Genomic DNA, 21,498 nt, shown 5'->3' with positions numbered 1-21,498 from the left:
CTCATGCTCTACCGACTGAGCTAGCCGGGCTTAAGCAGCAGGTCAGAACAGACAGCTCATCGATCAGATCATCAGAGTGATGTAGGTTTAATTCACTAACATCACGACCAGATTAAGAACTAATTCACAGTTTACAAACAAACACAATTCAGAATAAGTAACAGAAACAGACACAGACTTACTGTCACTTTTAAACTACTACACAATTACTGAACCCGCTCCATTATGCTTTAAACCTCAGTGTATATTATCTAGAAACAGATGCTCTTCATACAGAAATATGCTTTACATTTGCTTGATGGTAATAACTCTTAGTGAAGTCTTAATGAACAGTTAAAACATCAATTCAGGTTGTTTTTAGTTCAACTGGAAAAAAAAAAATTAACAGTAGCTCAACTTCCTAAAACCCAGAATCTACACGTACAAATCCTAGGACCTGAGTCGTATCTGCTCCAGTCAGTGGTTGGCGGCATTAAGCTCAGTCAAGAACTTTAAGAAATATATAGTTTAAACAGAACACACATATAAGAACCCATTAAACCTCTTAGATGTGTATTAAGAAAGTTTGAACATAAGAAATGACTAGACAGTGATGTCTGAAGTAGGACTGAGATCTCGGATCATTAAAATAACATGAAACTGCTGCATTTCTGGTGCAATAACAACCAAATTCAGTTTAGGAGCCGCTCATTTCTGCAGATCTTCACTGTAGTGATGGGTCGGTCGCGAACATTTTTTTTTGTCAAAACCGCACGTGATTGGTCAAGATACATGGTGGCGTTTGTGTTTACATGTGATGGCACATAGACTGTGTATCTGTCCCCTCAGAGAGAATCTTTTTTAACAGGGCAGATCATAACAGAAAGGAGAAACAGGATCAACCCATCAAAGATGAGCTCCTTGGTTTTTCTGAATGCTAATCTTCACTAAATACTTACAAATAATACTGTCACCTGGATTTTCTTTTTGTTTTGCACATTTTCATTTATATTTTGTTGAGTGTGAGTGATGCTTCGTTGATGTTATGCTGTTTCATTCTAGATGCTTGTTTATTTTGTTTTGTTTATTAGGATTTTAATGTCACGTTTTACACTTTGGTTACATTCATGACAGGAACATTCACCTCACTTGCATGTCTTTGGACTGTGGGAGGAAACCGGAGCACCTGGAGGAAACCCACATGGACATGGGAAAGACATGCAAACTCCACACAGAAAGGACCCGGACCACCCCACCTGGGGATCGAACCCAGGACCTTCCTGCTGTGAGGTGACAGTGCTACCCACCGAGCCACCGTGCCGTCCCGCTCTAGATGCAAATGTACAATTAATATACACAATCAGATCTTTTTGTCTAATTGAGATGGGTCTTTGTTTTTGTATTTTATAATTTATTGTTGGAGCACTCTGTTCCATGTTGAGTATATAAATAAAGCAATTTAAATAATAAACATTTAATACAATGGTTTTTTTTTTTTACATTAGTAATTCATTTTACATGTAATTTGGTAATAAATTAATTTAAGCAACAAAAAAATCTAAGGAGCCACTTGGGAGCCGAAAGAGCCGGCTCTTTTTAGTGAGCCGAGCCAAAAGAACCGGCTCTCTAAAAGGAGCCGAAACATCACTACTTCACTGAAAGTGTGCAGACTCTCAAATGTTTGTTATGCTGCCATGCAGCTGGTTGAATGTAGTTAGTGTAGAATTATGTACAAAGATTTTAAAAACAAAAACTTAATGGATTAGCTCAATTGGTTAGAGCAGGGGTGCACAACTTCTTTATACCAAGGGCCGATTTCACATAAACACCTAAACCAGAGGGCCACACATTTCATTTTTACAGTTCTGTCCACATGAATTTGTAATACAGTTAGGGCTGGGTGATATTGAAAAAAAAAAATTCGATTATTTTCAAGTGTATTATCGAGTCTCGATTGCAATTTTTTTTTTTTTTTGTATAATGCAATTGAAAAAATTTTATTTAAAAGACGGCAGAAATGCAAAAATAGTAACAGCACCACCTATAATTATCCTTTCAAGGAAATCAAACTTTATAACAATATAACAATAATTAACAACAATTTGAACAAAACAGACATCTTAATTAGCTATATCCTTTATATAAAAAACTCACAAACAACTCACTTTAAATAATGTGCAGCATAAGAAAAGTGCAAAACCACAAACAGTTCTTTACAGGTTTTTTAAAAGGAACTCGAGCTTGTTTACTGTTTCCACCATATAAGTGAGTCTGTATCAGTATCTACACTGGGGGACATCAAGTAAACACTCAGCTCAGCTTTGATTTTGTCCTCTTGTGATTGGGGAGTGGATGGAGGGGGCACATTCCACGTCTAACCATATGGACTACAATTTCCATGAGCCCCTGGACTGTCACGTGACTATAACATGTCCCCGGTCAGCCAATCCTGATCGCGCTCACCGTCTCCGGAGTTTTGATTCAGTTCAGCTGTGTTCGGTTCCATGAATCTTATTTAAACTCTTCTGTTTGAGTCTCGTTGTGAAGTTTTGCCGATCGTGTTTGTGTCCTTATTTCTAAATCTAACCATTACCGTGTATAATCCTTGCTGTCTATATACTGGTCAGTTTCTGCCTCATAACATGTTGGTATTTTAATTAAAATATAAAGTATGTAAACAATCGCGATTGTCACATTTCTAACATCATGTGAAAACGTTCATTCGAATTAATCGTGAAAATCGCCCAGCACTAAATACAGTTATATCAAATCAGGTAGTTAGAAGAAATGTGTTGGTCAGTGGGAGATACTGCAGCATCTTTCTGACACCAGCTGATTAATGTGGTCGCAAGCACAGCAGACATGAGAAAATACCTGTATGTCCATTCAGGGTTAAATTTCCTCTGCTCGAGATCCACTTTTCTTTTTTTACTCATACTTGGTTTGGACAAACACATGGTACCGCTGAGGTAACTTGTATTTACATCATTTACTTTTCAGTCGCAAGTTCATGGAATTACCCGGTGAATTTAAAGTGACAGCATCATTTATTTAAAAATGCATCAGCACTTTATTTGGCGGGCCGGATCGAGAGTTTTGCCGGGCCGGATCTGGCCCGCGGGCCGTATGTTGTGCACCCCTGCTTTAGACTGTTGTAATGGGCTGTTGTTATTGTTATAAACTGAAGCTACTGTGGCACCAGGCAGCAAAAAGTTATTTTGAATTCCTACAGTAAAATTATCTCAAAACCACAAGATTAGTACTAGAGTAAGTGTTCTTCATGGATGTCGGGGTGGCACCTGATAACAATTTATTTTGTTTATTTTATTGCTCTTCAAAAAGTGGTATTAACAACCGAACAGACACTTCACATGAGTTTGAGATCCGATCACATCAAATTCCTCCAGTAAAAATGTCTGAAATGTATTTCATTAATAACAGAGTCGATGCTCTTCTTGAACTGAGTGGATTTTGTGCATCAGAACGCGGTAAATAATGTTTATTAAACTGTAAACAGCAGTTTTACCCTCTTTAACGCTTTGGGTACCGTAATACATGGTTTAGAGGTACAGTAACATGTTTAGTGTAGATGGTGCAGTGATAATTAAGTACACAATTAAGGACACTCGCTTACACTTTTCACCTGACTGTGACTATAAAACTCTACAAACCACCTGTAAACAAAGTTCAACTGTAAACAAAGTTCAACTGTAAACAAAGTTCAACTGTAAACAAAATTCAACTGTAAACAAAGTTCAACTGTAAACAAAGTTCAACTGTAAACAAAGTTCAACTATAAACAGAGTTCAACTATAAACAAAGTTCAACTGTAAACAAAGTTCAACTGTAAACAAAATTCAACTGTAAACAAAGTTCAACTGTAAACAAAATTCAACTGTAAACAAAGTTCAACTGTAAACAAAGTTCAACTGTAAACAAAGTTCAACTATAAACAGAGTTCAACTATAAACAAAGTTCAACTGTAAACAAAGTTCAACTGTAAACAAAATTCAACTGTAAACAAAGTTCAACTGTAAACAAAGTTCAACTGTAAACAAAGTTCAACTGTAAACAAAATTCAACTGTAAACAAAGTTCAACTGTAAACAAAGTTCAACTGTAAACAAAGTTCAACTATAAACAGAGTTCAACTATAAACAAAGTTCAACTGTAAACAAAGTTCAACTGTAAACAAAATTCAACTGTAAACAAAGTTCAACTGTAAACAAAGTTCAACTATAAACAAAGTTCAACTATAAACAGAGTTCAACTATAAACAAAGTTCAACTGTAAACAAAGTTCAACTGTAAACAAAGTTCAACTGTAAACAACGTACAACTATAAACAAAGTTCAACTGTAAACAAAATTCAACTGTAAACAAAGTTCAACTGTAAACAAAGTTCAACTGTAAACAACGTACAACTATAAACAAAGTTCAACTGTAAACAAAGTTCAACTATAAACAAAATTCAACTATAAACAAAATTCAACTGTAAACAAAGTTCAACTATAAACAATGTTCAACTGTAAACAACGTACAACTACAAACAAAGTTCAACTGTAAACAAAGTTCAACTATAAACAAAGTTCAACTGTAAACAACGTACAACTATAAACAAAGTTCAACTGTAAACAAAATTCAACTATAAACAAAATTCAACTATAAACAAAGTTCACCTGTAAACAAAGTTCAACTATAAACAAAGTTCAACTATAAACAAAGTTCAGCTATAAACAAAGTTCAACTATAAACAAAGTTCAACTATAAACAAAGTTCACCTGTAAACAAAGTTCAACTACATGACCTTGGTGTTATTAGCACCACGCTCTAACCAACTGAGCTAACCGGCCAGTTCATCTATTCTCTCTTTAGATCTTTGTACATAATTCTACACTAACCCCCATTCAACCAGCTGCATGGCAGCACAAAAACCATTTGAGATTCTTCACACTTAAAAGGAAGATCTGTAAAAATAAGCGGCTTCTAAACTGAATTTGGTTGTTATTGCACCAGAAATGCAGCAGTTTCATGTTATTTTAATGATCAGAGATCTCAGTCCTGCTTCAGACATCCCTGTCTAGTCATTTCTTATGTTCAGACTTTCTTAATACACATCTAAGAGGTTTTGTGGGTTCTTATATGTGTAAACTATCTAAACTATATATTTCGTAAAGTTCTTTACTGAGCTTAATCCCACCAACCAGCGACTGGAGCAGATACGACTCAGGTCCTGCACACAGTAAGTAGTGCTGATACACAGTACCAGCCTGCACACCAGAGGAGCTCCAAACATCAAGTTTTCACTCATTAAATAATGTATTTTGTGAACTTTGTGGAATGAATGTAGGATTTGTACATGTAGATTCTGGGGTTTAGGAAGTTTAGCTACTGTTAATATTTTTTCTCAGTTGAACTAAAAACCTGAATTGATGTTTTAATTGTTCATTAAGACTTCACTAAGAGTTATTACCATCAAGCAAATGTAAAGCATATTTCTATATGAAGAGAATCTGTTTCTAGATAATATACACTGAGGTGTAAAGCATAATGGAGCGGGTTCAGTAATTGTGTAGTAGTTTAAAAGCAAGAGATGATGTAAACAAGCTGCTTCTTATAGACGTCCGTCGTTCAGCCTTTCACTCCGCTGTGTGTCGTCTTTTACTTTCTCTGTTCTACACGCAGCTTTTCAAATAAAAGATCCTGAAACAGTGACAAAACACACAGAGAACCACACACACCGCTCAGCTGCTGCTGCTGATCCTCTTTCACCTGCATTTAGTACAAAAACACCACAACAAATCATCTGGATTCAACCTTTCCTTAACCATGTACCAGAAAAGTCGCTCACTGCTGCCTACAAAACCACACAAAACACTTTATACAGAAGGACCTTTAACTGTCTCTTACTTTTATTTTATTTTTATAAATAAATAAATAAGTAATTAACAGCTTAAAAAGCAAGTGTTTAGGTTCATTCATCATCTTAACACAGATTACAAACTAATCAAGCTTGTCCAATTTCAGACATTGTTCACGTAAACAAAAATCTCAGGTGTATAATGTTAAAATTTTAATATTAAAATTTGAAATTTTAATTTTATTGAAAAGCTGAACTGGCCGGTTAGCTCAGTTGGTCAGAGCGTGGTGCTGATAACGCCAAGGTTGCGGGTTCAATCCCCTTATGGGGATCATTACCCTCTTAAATGATTAAAGGTAGCATATTTGAGAGTCAGGTGAGCATGTGCTGTGTATCAGGACTTTCTAACCTGAGTAATTTAATCACTGAAAGTAAGAATACCACCCTGTTCTTCTGCCATCTTTAATTCTGGCTTTATTTCACCTAATGAACGTGGCATGACCTTTATAAATGCTTACAATCAATTTTGTCAATGGCAAAAATAAATAAGTAAATAAAAAGAGAACTGCTGTGTAATTTAGTGAATTCTTGCACTGCACATGACAGAAGACTAAAAGAAATGTAGACAGTGTAGAATAAAGGTATTAGGAAAGTATGAGGTTAAAAGCATCAGCTTTTAATTATTCTTAAAAGAAAAATACATGAACCTCAGTCATCTCACACGAAGATCTGTTTTGCTCAACAACAGTAAAGCTCTCCATCGTTTCTGTGTGGCAGGTCCATAACTGAAGGGCTGTCAGTGTAGAATCGGGTATGTGGGTATATGCCCTGCTACACAAACTGTCATTTTTTTCCCTGTTAAAAACTTTAGCTTAGTTAAAGCAAATAAAGATACATTTAAAATGTTCATCTTTTATTACAGGTTTAAAGTTGCATAAAACAAATGTTTGTACAAATAATATAAAACCAAAGTACAAAATAAACATTTCACTCATTTTAATTATCTCACAAATCACTTCTCAGTTTTAAAGGTCAAAGGCAGCAGCATCTTTTAGATCAGAACAGCTATTAACAATAAATATCACTAAAGAGGAAATCCTGAAGACAGCAATGTAAACCTTTCAGCTGGAGTAAAGTTACATAGTTGACCCATGGTAAAAAAGAATCTCACAACTTACAGTGAATACGCTGATGTACTTTAAGGGCACTACTTTGAGTAAAACTCTTTCCTCACTCTGTGCAGTGATATGGTTTCTCTCCTGTGTGAATTCGCTGGTGGTTTTGAAGGGTACCCTGTTGAGCAAAACTCTTTCCACACAGAGCAGTGATACGGTTTCTCTCCTGTGTAAATACGCTGGTGTTTTTTTAGGTTAACATGTTGAGCAAAACTCTTTCCACACTCTGAGCAGTGATACGGCTTCTCTCCAGTGTGAACACGCTGGTGTACTTTAAGGTCACTACTTTGAATAAAACTCTTTCCACACTCTGAGCAGTAATACGGCTTCTCTCCTGTGTGAATACGCTGGTGTTGTTGGAGTGTACTCCGTTGAGTAAAACTTTTTCCACACTCTAAGCAGTGATATGGCTTCTCTCCTGTGTGAACACGCTGGTGTACTTTAAGGTCACTGCTTTGAGTAAAACTCTTTTCACACTCTGAACACTGAAATGGCTTCTCTCCTGTGTGAATGCGCTGGTGTTTTTGGAGCGTACTCCGACAAGAAAAACTGTTTCCACACCCTGAGCAGTGATATGGCTTCTCTCCTGTGTGATTACGCTGGTGTAGTTTGAGATTACTCTGCACAGTAAAATTCTTTCCACAATCTAAGCAGTGATATGGTTTCTCTCCTGTGTGAATGTGCTGGTGTTGTTTGAGATGACTCTGCATAGTAAAATTCTTTCCACACTCTGAGCAGTGATATGGCTTCTCTCCTGTATGAATGCGCTGGTGTCCTTGGAGATGACTCTTCGTAGTAAAACTCTTCCCACACTCTGAGCAGTGATATGGCTCCTCTCCTGTATGAATGCGCTGGTGTCGTTGGAGATTACCCTGCGTAGTAAAACTCTTCCCACACTCTGAGCAGTGACATGGCTTCTCTCCTGTGTGAATGCGCTGGTGTCCTTGGAGATGACTCTGCGTAGTAAAACTCTTCCCACACTCTGAGCAGTGATATGGCTTCTCTCCTGTATGAATGCGCTGGTGTTGTTTGAGATTACTCTGTGTAGTAAAACTCTTCCCACACTCTGAGCAGTGATATGGCTTCTCTCCTGTGTGAACACGCTGGTGTTGTTGGAGATTACTCTGCTTAGTAAAACTCTTCCCACACTCTGAGCAGTGATGAAAGTTCTTCATGTTTATGCTTTGATAAGACTGTAGAAACTGTTTCCTTGAAAAGCAACAGAAACAAAGAAACAAGTCGATTAATTAGAATTACTTTTACTACATTAATACCACAATAATATTAAACTCATCACCTAGTAATAAAAACATTAAATTCACTTGACGTCTAAGTGAGAATCTGAATTCAAAGAACATCAGGATAAAATACTTATAAATACTGCAGATAATAATAATTAAATAACTATAAATAACTTGATATAAATAAAGATATAAGAGATCTGACTTTCTCAACATCAGTCCTGCACCAAGCAAATCTAATCCAGTTCATGACAGGACTAATAATTAGCTCACAAGTGTAAATCTTTGGTGTGCTGGGAGTAAAAAAGGCTTCATAAATCACCACAATTATGAGCATAAAGCTATTTTAAACAGTCTGAATATATTAACCTAATAATATTAAATAACATAATAAAATAAAAAGATCAACAAATGCAACATAAATGTAAAAGAAACAAACAAGAAAACCCTTTACCTTCCTGTTAGAATCCTGGCAGCCACTTTAACAAAGCTGGTGTCTCCAGCAGGTCGTTTCTAATGAAGAACGTGCAGAAGAACCTTCTTACCAAGTGACTCAGCTACAGGTCTAGAGTTTAGTCCTTAAATAGAGCTGAGGACAAAGACCCAAGACCAGTTAAAAACTCTGCATTGGTCAATCATCAGACAACTATTCACACCTTCTTGTGTGAAGTACTAGCTCATTATCTATGGAACGTGTGCAAATGAAGTAGATGAAGACACAAAGCATGATGGGTGAAGTCAAACTACACCTATTTATCTGAGCAGAGAAGTTATTTACATTTAATCCTAAACACAAACAAGGAATTGAAAGGCTATTCTGTAAAGTGAAATGACATGAACTTAGATAAAGCTTTTATGATAAGAATGTAAGTCATGTAAAATGCTGTATGTATATTTGTGTGAATTAGTTTCTACTGTATATGAGGAACAATAAGAAAACTATAAGAGGAAACACCCACCTGTGTTTATGGTATTGAAGCTGGATGGATAGATGGAAGTTAACATGTAATCTAATGTGACTATTAAGTTTATTTGCTGCTGTTGGCTTATAAAGTTTTACTGAACAAACTGGCTCGTATTTTGGCACTGATATACCTTCCTGAATGGTGATCTGCTTGGTCAACACAACTAGCACAAGTAATCGTGGTCTACACCCCACAAGCGCTCTGTTGTACTTGCACATGCGCTGAATGCTACCATCCTGAAACTGCTAAAGTTTCAAAACCTTGGACCTCACACCGGGCCCCAAATAAAAGCAGTGAGGTCCCACCAAGATCGCTGGATTCAGAGTCCAGAGTGCTAACCATTACACCATGGAATGCTGACACCACAGAATGCTGACACCACAAAACTAAACGTAATGATTCACCATTTGCAAAGTAAATAAAACAAAAATAAACTTCAGACTTTACTTTTACATCTCCAGTGATTTAAATTTACGTGATTGATATAATTGACTGAAATTAATTGACAAAACTGAGGTAATTTAGAATAAACACTAAATAAAATTAATTTTAGTTAAACATTGCCACCCAAGTATCAAAATCACAACAAAACGTTCCACTGTTGGAAAATTGTTTAGTTCAGGATGCAGTTGGCCCGTCCCTTCTTGTCGCTCTGAAGCAGATGATTTGATGTTTGTGCACCTGTTCAGGAGATCACAAGTCACTAATGATCACACAGAAGTCACTTGATTTTTAATACTGTTTGGTTTTTTAAATGAGATCCAACAAGCTCATGGTAAGATGTCCAAATAATTTTTGCCACATAGTGTATCATTACTATTGCTAATGAGTTAATATGTGTGTCTACATCACTTCATGTATCTATACGTGTCTAACATACGTATCTACTCTGTTAATGTTCATAAGCATGCAAACACACATATACACACACACACACACACACATGCTTCCACATTTACATGTTTTTGCTGTATGTGTTATGTAGATAACAGTGGCGGCTCCTGCCAAATCTCTCAGGGGGGGGCAATTGTTGCGATGATGGCCAAGGTGACCCGTTCAATGGGTAAATTAATGCTTAAATAATTAACATCTTAAGTAATCTGTCAATTTGCCCTCACCCATAACTTTAAACATGGAGAGAGCAGCTTTACCATTAATAATAAAATTAAGTAAAGCTTCACACTAACAATTTAATTCAGTCTTCATCAGCATTTTATTTTAGGTGCTAGCTGCTCCAACTAGGGTTGCCAACCTTCAGAACTGTGCAACCCTAACCGTAGGCGGTTAGGGTTGCACCTATAAAAAAGTCATACACAGTTTTATTTAGGCTGTTTAACATTTTTTATATTTTCATTCTTTATAATAATAAATCAAAACCATATTTTAGGCAAAACTACATAAAGAACATCATGTAACATTTTTTCTCAATAGTGTAAACAACGTTTTTACATCAGGGGCGACTCGTTCATTAGGGCGATCGGGAGACGCACCACCAAAGGGCGAAAGGGAAGAAATGTTTCCATCACATTCAACCAGTGTTAAACTAGCTGTGACTGTTCTGGAGTCAGTCTTGCCTCTGAATATCGCAGTCCAATCAGCGTGGAGTTGTGTTCCGTACAGTACCGGCCCTTTCGGGGCGATCAGGCTCTGATTCAGAATCGCCCCAGATCGCTCTCATAGACTCTCATGTTAAAGCTCTTTTTTTCGTATTACAGGAGCTGTAATGCATTTTGAATGACTTCCGGGGGTCTCGCACTTATGTGCCTGCGTCACACGTATTCTTCCTTATTTGGAAACTAAACGAGGTGTCCCGTATTTTTATCAATGGGAGAGAAACGCTGCAGATAGACTGAGACAGCTAGGGCGATATGTATGAAACAGAAGAAAACTGCTGCTACCGCGGGAATTAAAAGGGGTTCGGTTATTATTGTAAGTAGTGTTCACTTTTAGTCTTAGTAACGCCGTGTGTAGGGCGAAAGTAAAGTAACACACGCAGGGCCAGTTCTTCTCTTACTGCCCCCTAAGCAACGCACTCCAGAACCGGGGCTGCATGTCAGTAGACACACAGATTAACTCCTCAGCAATTGAGAGATACAGATGTGCGTGCTAATGAAGCTATTTTACTGCTAAGCTGCTGTTCAACTCCAGTCCAGTTGGTGACGCTGGTGCGTCTTAAGTTGTTCTGCCAACCGCCATTAAACATCATAAGAAGAACAAGAAGCTGCTGTGTTTGTGCTGTAGAGCCTCATCTGTAAGTAACATATGTATTTAATTATAACCCTTATATTTAATTATAACCACATTCTAATTAATAATAAAACTAGAGTTCATAATAAAACATCTGTGAGGATTTGAGGAGCTTTAACTCCAGTTTTATTTAAACAAACAAACTATTAGCTGCTCCCCTAACTGTTAGCACCACACATGATTCATTACTGATGAACCGATTCATTTGAACCGATTCACCAAAATGAATCAATTGAGCGAAACTGATTGAGTTTCTTCATGATTAAATCTCACAGTTTTATATAAACACGTCATATTCTTAAACTTTGTTTATAGTTGAATAGTCTGTCTGTCTGTCTATTAGATCTTTAATAATGCAGTCAGCAGAAGAGGGAGACGTCACCCCTGTGGATCTACAACATGAAGGATTCCAGAAGAAAATAATACAAAAGGAGGAAGAGGATGATGATGATGATTTTTTTCTGTAAGTAAATATAGAGCATGATGACACTTTTCCACCAGACAGTGTGGTACAGTACAGTGTCTGGATTTAAGTTTTAATCTAACTAGGATTTATTTATGATTAGAAAATCAAACCCACAACCTTCAGTTTCCTCCAGTTGTTGAGATTCTTCTTCTCATATTGATGAATTTCAGGTGAAGTCACTTTAATCCCTGCAGAACTTGTCGCTTCTGTGGAACTGCTCTTCTCAGAGGAGCAACAGTGTGGAGGTTTCCAGATGAAGCCTGTGAAGAAAGAAGAACCTGAAGATAAAGATGAACTCAGTAAGATATTTTTTATCTTGAGTAAAATAAGATTTGGATTGAATAGAATCAGAGGAACCTGGGATGAAGCATCATACAGTGAAAGCTTGTATTGTGCTCATGCAGATCAGTGTGAGCAGGAAATGATGAATGCAGGATGAATCACGTTACAGGACTTTAGCATCAGATCTCAGTTTAACAATTACTAACAGTATTTATTATTTATAATGTTATAAATGTATTTGATTATTTATAATGTTATAAATGTATTTGATTATTTATAATGTTATAAATGTGTTTGATTATTTATGTTATAAATGTATTTGATTTTTTATAATGTTATGAATGTATTTGATTATTTATAATGTTATAAATGTATTTATTATTTATAATGTTATAAATGTATTTGATTATTTATAATGTTATAAATGTATTTGATTATTTATAATGTTATAAATGTATTTGATTATTTATAATGTTATGAATGTATTTGATTATTTATAATGTTATAAATGTATTTATTATTTTTAATGTTATAAATGTATTTGATTATTTATAATGTTATAAATGTATTTATTATTTATAATGTTATAAATGTATTTGATTATTTATAATGTTATAAATGTATTTTAATATTTATAATGTTATAAATGTATTTTAATATTTATAATGTTATAAATGTATATTATTATTTATAATGTTATAAATGTGTTTGATTATTTATAATGTTATAAATGTATTTGATTATTTATAATGTTATAAATGTATTTATTATTTATAATGTTATAAATGTATTTGATTATTTATAATGTTATAAATGTATTTGATTATTTATAATGTTATAAATGTATTTTAATATTTATAATGTTATAAATGTATATTATTATTTATAATGTTATAAATGTGTTTGATTATTTATAATGTTATAAATGTATTTGATTATTTATAATGTTATAAATGTATTTATTATTTATAATGTTATAAATGTGTTTGATTATTAATAATGTTATAAATGTATTTGATTATTTATAATGTTATAAATGTATATGATTATTTATAATGTTATAAATGTATTTGATTATTTATAACGTTATAAATGTATTTGATTATTTATAACGTTATAAATGTATTTGATTATTTATTATGTTATAAATGTATTTGATTATTTATTATGTTATAAATGTATTTGATTATTTATAATGTTATAAATGTATTTGATTATTTATAATGTTATAAATGTATTTGATTATTTATTATGTTATAAATGTATTTGATTATTTATTATGTTATAAATGTATTTGATTATTTATTATGTTATAAATGTATTTGATTATTTATAATGTTATAAATGTATTTATTATTTATAACGTTATAAATGTATTTGATTATTTATAACGTTATAAATGTATTTGATTATTTATAATGTTATAAATGTGTTTGATTATTTATAACGTTATAAATGTATTTGATTATTTATTATGTTATAAATGTATTTGATTATTTATAATGTTATAAATGTATTTATTATTTATAACGTTATAAATGTATTTGATTATTTATAACGTTATAAATGTATTTGATTATTTATAATGTTATAAATGTGTTTGATTATTTATAATGTTATAAATGTATTTGATTATTTATAATGTTATAAATGTATTTGATTATTTATAATGTTATAAATGTATTTGATTATTTATAATGTTATAAATGTATTTGATTATTTATAATGTTATAAATGTATTTGATTATTTATAACGTTATAAATGTATTTGATTATTTATAATGTTATAAATGTATTTGATTATTTATAATGTTATAAATGTATTTGATTATTTATTATGTTATAAATGTATTTATTATTTATAACGTTATAAATGTATTTGATTATTTATAACGTTATAAATGTATTTGATTATTTATAATGTTATAAATGTGTTTGATTATTTATAATGTTATAAATGTATTTGATTATTTATAATGTTATAAATGTATTTGATTATTTATAATGTTATAAATGTATTTGATTATTTATAATGTTATAAATGTATTTGATTATTTATAATGTTATAAATGTATTTGATTATTTATAATGTTATAAATGTATTTGATTATTTATAATGTTATAAATGTATTTGATTATTTATAATGTATAAATGTATTTGGTTATTTATAATGTTATAAATGTATTTGGTTATTTATAATGTTATTAATGTATTTGATTATTTATAATGTTATAAATGTATTTGATTATTTATAATGTTATAAATGCATTTGATTATTTATAATGTTATAAATGTATTTGATTATTTATAATGTTATAAATGTATTTGGTTATTTATAATGTTATAAATGTATTTGATTATTTATAATGTTATAAATGTATTTATTATTTATAATGTTATAAATGTATTTGATTATTTATAATGTTATAAATGTATTTGATTATTTTCTGCTTCAGAACTGAACAAGGATTTCTGCTGCTCCTCGTGTCCACGTTCCTCTACAACCCAAAATCAGCTCCACAATCACATCAAGAGCTGCAACCATGATAAATATGAGACTCTGGTGAAGATTAAGACTGAACATGAGGATCTGACGCCCACCAGAAGCTCCAGTAATCAGCAAACGTCCTCTGGTACTGTCAGCATTAACACCTCTCTCAGTCCCACACAGGAAGAAGGAAACGTCTGCTCACAGTGTGGGAAGAGCTTCAGGTACCAGAGTAATCTCAAAATCCACCAGCGCATTCACACTGGAGAGAAACCGTATCAGTGCTCTCAATGTTGGAAGAGTTTTAATCAGCATTGTCATCTCAAAAAACACCAGCGCATTCACACTGGAGAGAAACCGTATCAGTGCTCACAGTGTGGAAAGAGCTTTAATATACAGATTCATCTCAAAACACACCAGCGCATTCATACTGGAGAGAAACCGTATCAGTGCTCACAGTGTGGAAAGAGCTTTAATATACAGATTCATCTCAAAACACACCAGCGCATTCATACTGGAGAGAAACCGTATCAGTGCTCACAGTGTGGAAAGAGTTTTAATCGACAGGGTAATCTCAAAACACACCAGCACATTCACACTGGAGAGAAACCGTATCAGTGCTCACAGTGTGGTAAGAGTTTTAACAGTCAGGAATCTCTCAAAAAACACCAGCGCATTCACACTGGAGAGAAACCGTATCAGTGCTCACAGTGTGGAAAAAGCTTTAATATACAGAGTAATCTCAAAAAACACCAGCGCATTCACACTGGAGAGAAACCGTATCAGTGCTCACAGTGTGAGAAGAGTTTTAATCGACAGGATACTCTCAAAACACACCAGCGCATTCACATTGGAGAGAAACTGTATTAGTGCTCACAGTGTGGAAAGAGTTTTTATACAGTCTAGTCTCAAAATCCACCAGCGCATTTACACTGGAGAGAAACCATATCAGTGCTCACAATGTGGAAAGAGTTTCTATAGACAGAGTGAGCTCAAAATACACCAGGGCCTTCACACTGGAGAGAAACCATATCAGTGCTCACAGTGTGGGAAGAGTTTTAATCAACAGAGTGTTTTCAAAAGACACCAGCGCATTCACACTGGAGAGAAACATTATCTGCATCCGGAATCAGATACTAACAGAGTCGGTACTAGATTTTAATCAACAGAGTTTGTGCTGTTAATACAGTTCATGTGGTAAATGTTTACTGTTTGTTTAAGAGTCGTTTGGTAACTGATGATGATTCATTGTAGCGGTTCACTAAGTGAAGCGATTCGTGTACGAGAATGTAGTGGAGCCTCGTGAAGTTCATTTCATGCCTTTGGATGCATTGTGGGTATGTTTATTTGTTAACAGATGTTTTAATTGATGTTTATTAAGAGTATTAGTTGATTATGTATTACATGCTTGAATCAGGTTAGCTCATGATGCATTAAGTTAAATGAATTCGCACATGTTGGATCATTAGTATTGAAATGCATAACTTGGAATAATATGCATATGGACTTTAAACTTAAATATTATTTGATATTCATGTCTTGATGTGCTGAAGTTTATAAACGTGTTGTTTTTACTTCTTTTAGTTTTAAACTACTTCCAGTTTGCCATTAAACAGAGTTGAACTAAACATCTTCTACAGCGTGGTGATTGGTGGAGGAGTTATCTATCTGCCAGTTTATGCAGGGCGTATAAAGGTTGCAGAATAGAGTTAATACACCAGCACATTCACACTGGAGAGAAACCGTATCAGTGCTCTGTGTGAGAAAAGCTTTAATATACAAAGTGACCGTAAAATACACCAGCGCATTCACACTGGAGATAAACCATATCAGTGATCTTAGTGTGGATCCAAGAGTTTTAATCAACATTGTCATCTCAAATTACACCAATGCATTCACACTGGAGAGAAATTGTATCTGAACTCTGTAAACACTGTAACACACAGGAATCAGACTCAGATTATCAGATGATCAGATTGTAAAAGGTAGAAGAAAGAACAGAGTTAGAGAAGCATGTTGGAGAACTAAACATGACATTAGAGGAACTGCTTGGAAGAACGTCTAGGACTGACTGTAGTCCTCTCTAAAGCTACCTGAGCGATACAGTGCTAATGGAAATTTATTAATGCTAAGCTGCTGTTAAACCATGCCATTATTTTAATTAGCCAAACTTAATGACCCTTCTGTAAATGGTTTAATGTGCACACTGCTGCTACTGGCTTGTTTTTCTTTTCTACAATGTAAGTTCATACCTTCAGGTTCATGTTATTTGTCTGTGTTTTGTTCATTCATATGAATGCTGTGTACTTTGGTCAGTGGAAGTAGTTTTATAGCTTTATAAAAACATTGTACTTACTTACTATTTCCATTCTTGCAGGAGTGTGTGTTTACCTTCCACTTCAATAGTGAGGCGTGTCCAGCCCTGCTACACAAACATTTTTGTCCCTGTTAAAAACTTTAGCAAGTTAAAATAACTCATGTCCTGACCCCTGCATACCAAAAACAGTCGCCATTGCAGGTTTACAAAAACACTTTGGACAGAAGAGCCATAAACACTTTCACTTATAAACACTTTTATATTATACAAATAAAATAATAATAATGTTACAAATCTGTACCCAAGTAACAAGCTGTAATTTATTTCTAGCACCACTAGATGGAGACGATGTCTGTACAACATTTTAATCTTCACTTTAAAAGTCAGTTGAATGTGTTTTACTGTAGTAAGAATGAAAGTATGAGCTGATCTTTGTCTCATTGTGTAGCTTTGATGAAGAAAAAGCCGCTGGGTCAGTGTGTAACAGGAGGTTTGGAGTGAAGGTGGGTGTGTGTGAATAAAAGCTTCCAGCACCTGGTATTCCCAAGCGGTCTCCCATCCAAGTACTAACCAGGCCCGACCCTGCTTAGCTTCCTAGATCGGGTGTTCTCAGGAAGGTGTGGCCGTAAGCGAGAGATGCTGTAAACAAGCTGCTTCTTATAGACGTCCGTCGTTCAGGCTTTCTAAATAAATAAATAAGTAATTAAAACCTTAAAATTGTTAGTTCGTTAAATTTCAGGTGTTGTTTATGTAAACAAAAATATCAAAAGGACGACTAATGAAATTTATTTATAAATAAATATAAAGTTTTACACTTTATGTTGATATTAATTAAAATAATAATACTAATAAGTCAGAAGGAAAGATTTATGGTGTTCAGGAAAATTCACGTCTTTAAAAGCACCACGTTTTGTTCAACTCTCTTGAGTTTTGCTCAGTAAAATGCCAATAAAAAGACAAGAGTTTCTTACATTTACACTGATTCTTATTCCACTGCAGATATGAACTCAAGATATTTCATGTTTTATCAGGTCAACTGTTATGATTCAAGAATAAATAAAGGCTGATGCTTTTAATCTCATATTTTCCTAATACTTTCATTCTACACTGTCTAAATTTCTTTTAGTCTTCTGCCATTAGGTGAAATGAAGCCCGAATTAAAGATGGCAGAAGAACAGGGTGGTATTCTTACTTTCAGTTATTAAATTACTCAGGTTAGAAAGTCCTGATACACAGCACATGCTTACCTGACTCTCTCTCAGCCATGCTACCTTTAATCGTTAAAGAGGCTGTGGCCCGTACAGGGATCGAACCCGCAACCTTGGCATTATTAGCACCACGCTCTAACCAACTGAGCTAACCGGTGTTAGGATGAATCTTTTGTCGCGAGGTCCTGAAGAAAGCAGTCGGGAAGTCCAGAAAGTACTCTTTAAAACACTTTATTAAGTGTAAAAATGATCTGTGAATATATGCCAGAGCTAGGCCGATCGGCGCTCTTTTCTCCTGCAGTCTAGAAACACAACCACCAAAGCAAGAGAGCCAGCTTCTCAACGCGCCTCTCTTTTTAAACTAGTCTAGGCTCCTCCTCCGCCGCTGCTGTTGGAGCCAATGAAATGTGCTAAAAAGCCCAGGGCTCCGCCTCCCCCCCTCAGTAGGAGTCAGGGAGGGATCCGGGTCACGGCGCCATTTTGAACAAAGGGAGCATGCGCAGCGCCATTTTGAACAATAGGCCATGCGGCCTGGATGTCGTAAAACTTGGAAAAATGCCGTAAAACTTCCCATATTGAATTTATGTTTAATAATGATGTTTAATAATGATGTTATGTTCCAAAAATCCTAACACCGGCCAGTTCATCTATGCTCTTAAGATCTTTGTACATAATTCTACACTAACCCCATTCAACCAGCTGCATGGCAGCACAAAAACCATTTGAGAGTCTGCACACTTACAGTGAAGATCTGCAGAAATGAGCAGCTCCTAAACTGAATTTGGTTGTTATTGCGCCAGAAATGCAGCAGTTTCATGTTATTTTAATGATCTGAGATCTCAGTCCTATTTCAGACATCACTGTCTAGTCATTTTTTTATGTTCAGACTTTTTTTAATACACATCTAAGAGGTTTTGTAGGTTCTTATATGTGTGTTCTGTTTAAACTATATATTTCTTAAAGTTCTTGACTGCGCTTAATGCCACCAACCAGTGACTGGAGCAGATACGACTCAGGTCCTAGGATTTGTACGTGTAGATTCTGGGTTTTAGGAAGTTGAGCTACTGTTAATATTTTTTCCCAGTTGAACTAAAAACAACCTGAATTGATGTTTTAATTGTTCATTAAGACTTCACTAAGAGTTATTACCATCAAGCAAATGTAAAGCATATTTCTATATGAAGAGCATCTGTTTCCAGATAATATACACTGAGGTTTAAAGCATAATGGAGCGGGTTCAGTAATTGTGTAGTAGTTTAAAAGCGACAGCAAGTCTGTGTCTGTTTCTGTTGCTTATTCTGAATTTTGTTTGTTTGTAAACTGTTAATTAGTTCTTAATCTGGTTGTGATGTTAGTGAATTAAACCTACATCTCTCTGATGGTCTGACCGATGAGCTGTCTGTTCTGACATGCTGCTTAAGCCTGGCTAGCTCAGTCGGTAGAGCATGAGACTCTTAATTTCAAGGTTGTTGGTTCGAGCCCCACGTTGGGCGACTTCATTTAACATCTACAGAAACCAAAAGGACGTTCTTCCACTTTGGACAGCCGGTCTCCAGTGACTTATCAGGAGGATATTTGTGCTTGTAGGACTGTTGTTTACTGGATGTTTATCAGTTACTTATTTCCACTATTCTGTGGGACTACACATTGTTTTTGTGTCTCATATCCGTTTGATCAACAGGCAGGTTGTGCAATAAAAGACACTCGTCCCTGGGTGGACTCGAACCACCAAGCTTTCGGTTAACAGCCGAACGAGCTAACCGATTGCGCCACAGAGACATGTGCACAGCTGTTTCATTGGATGGTACACACGGGTCACATGACTTGCTAACGTTTAAGTCAGGCTAATAAACAGTGTAATACTCAGTGTTGCCAGCTTAGCTATATTTAGCGAGTTTTCAGACCCTCTAGAGACTTTTTCTGGTGCTATTGGAGACTTTTGGAGACTCGGACGTGAGAGCACATATCGTTCTGCAGTTACTGTCCTCACCGAGCAGCGGGTGCTGCTGTTGTTCTGTTGATTTATTTTACCCAATACCATCGATTTGTCCTACCGAGCATGTGCACATCTGTTTTTGACTCGTTGAGTGGAACGCCTATAATTCTGTGCTTCCTTTGCCTAATTTCTTTCTGCTAGCGGTTAGTAATGTGTGGTTTTAGTTTTAATTCCTTTAAAAGTGTAAAGTTTAAGTGTATGTAATGCTGTTATTATGTGACTAATTTTGTATTCTATTTTAGAACTATGCAAGGTGCTCAAATTATACGTGATTGCATACAGTTGAATAACAGTTGTTTATCTAATGCTATGTGTTAACGTTTTATTTAACCACGTTTATACATGCGTTCAGTGATACATCTAGGAAAGCCAATCATTTTTAAATAACCATCTGCGACCTTAACATTACGATAACACAAAATGTATTCGGTTATTTTTCAGTTTTGTGCTTTCTTAGCAGTTCAGCTGATACAGTAAAGGTCGTGTCTAATAAAGTTCATTACTGAGTGAATATGTTGAGCATTTATTATGTTAGCTTGTACTTAGCTGTTTGTATACATAAAACTATTTTTGTTGCTTTTCCCTTGTCAGTTCAGGTCTAATGATTTGTTCCTTATTCCATGTTTTTGTAGCTATAAATAAGATCTGTGTGATCTATAGATTTCTCACTGGGATCTTATCCAACAGGGTCTGATAAATCACAGAGGCAAAACTTTAGAAGATATTCCTCATAGAGGGTTAGACTATTATTTACTACATGCCTGAGATACATGTAAACATACTACATTTTTACTATATGAGATACAGATCAATGGATCTATTGAGATGTGCTACCTATAGTTTACAATAATATATAGACCTATCCACATGTGCTAACCCTTATGCAAATTAGGCGATGGCGTCATTTAGCGACTTCTAACGACTTTTAGGACAGCCAATAGCTACTTTCCTTACTGAGGAGTTGGCAACACTGACAGTGACCCACAGTATCCTCAGTGCAGGACTATCAGCTAATCACACAAATACCACAGAAACAACCGGGAAAGTAAAAACACAAGTTTAGTAATTAGTGCAAAATGAAGAAACTGTAAACATGAAACATGAGGAACAGCGGAGCCAAAATACAGAAAAGGTTCAGAGCTTTTACTTCATCAGATAGTTTATCAGTTAAACATAAAGCGTAAAACCATGAACACTATTTATAAATAAATACATTTCTTTAGTCGCCCACTTGAGATTTTTGTTTACATATGCCTGAAATTTGACAACCTAACC

General features: G+C 34.7%; 1 non-coding gene and 2 pseudogenes across 1 annotated transcript; 1 reads left to right on the top strand and 2 right to left on the bottom strand.

Moving 5' to 3' along the window:
• Nucleotides 1-21,498, bottom strand: part of LOC134326772 (zinc finger protein 850-like) — a 244,743-nt pseudogene that overhangs the window by 31,463 nt on the left and 191,782 nt on the right.
• Nucleotides 6,096-6,171, top strand: trnai-gau (transfer RNA isoleucine (anticodon GAU)). Its single transcript has one exon. It is a non-coding gene; the product is annotated as a tRNA-Ile (tRNA).
• Nucleotides 17,542-17,650, bottom strand: LOC134327206 (5S ribosomal RNA; annotated as a pseudogene).

The sequence above is a fragment of the Trichomycterus rosablanca genome, chromosome 14 (assembly GCF_030014385.1).
Source record: "Trichomycterus rosablanca isolate fTriRos1 chromosome 14, fTriRos1.hap1, whole genome shotgun sequence".
Taxonomy (NCBI): domain Eukaryota; kingdom Metazoa; phylum Chordata; class Actinopteri; order Siluriformes; family Trichomycteridae; genus Trichomycterus; species Trichomycterus rosablanca.
Note: the sequence above shows the minus strand (reverse complement) of the source record. Positions and strands in the feature narration are given on the sequence as shown.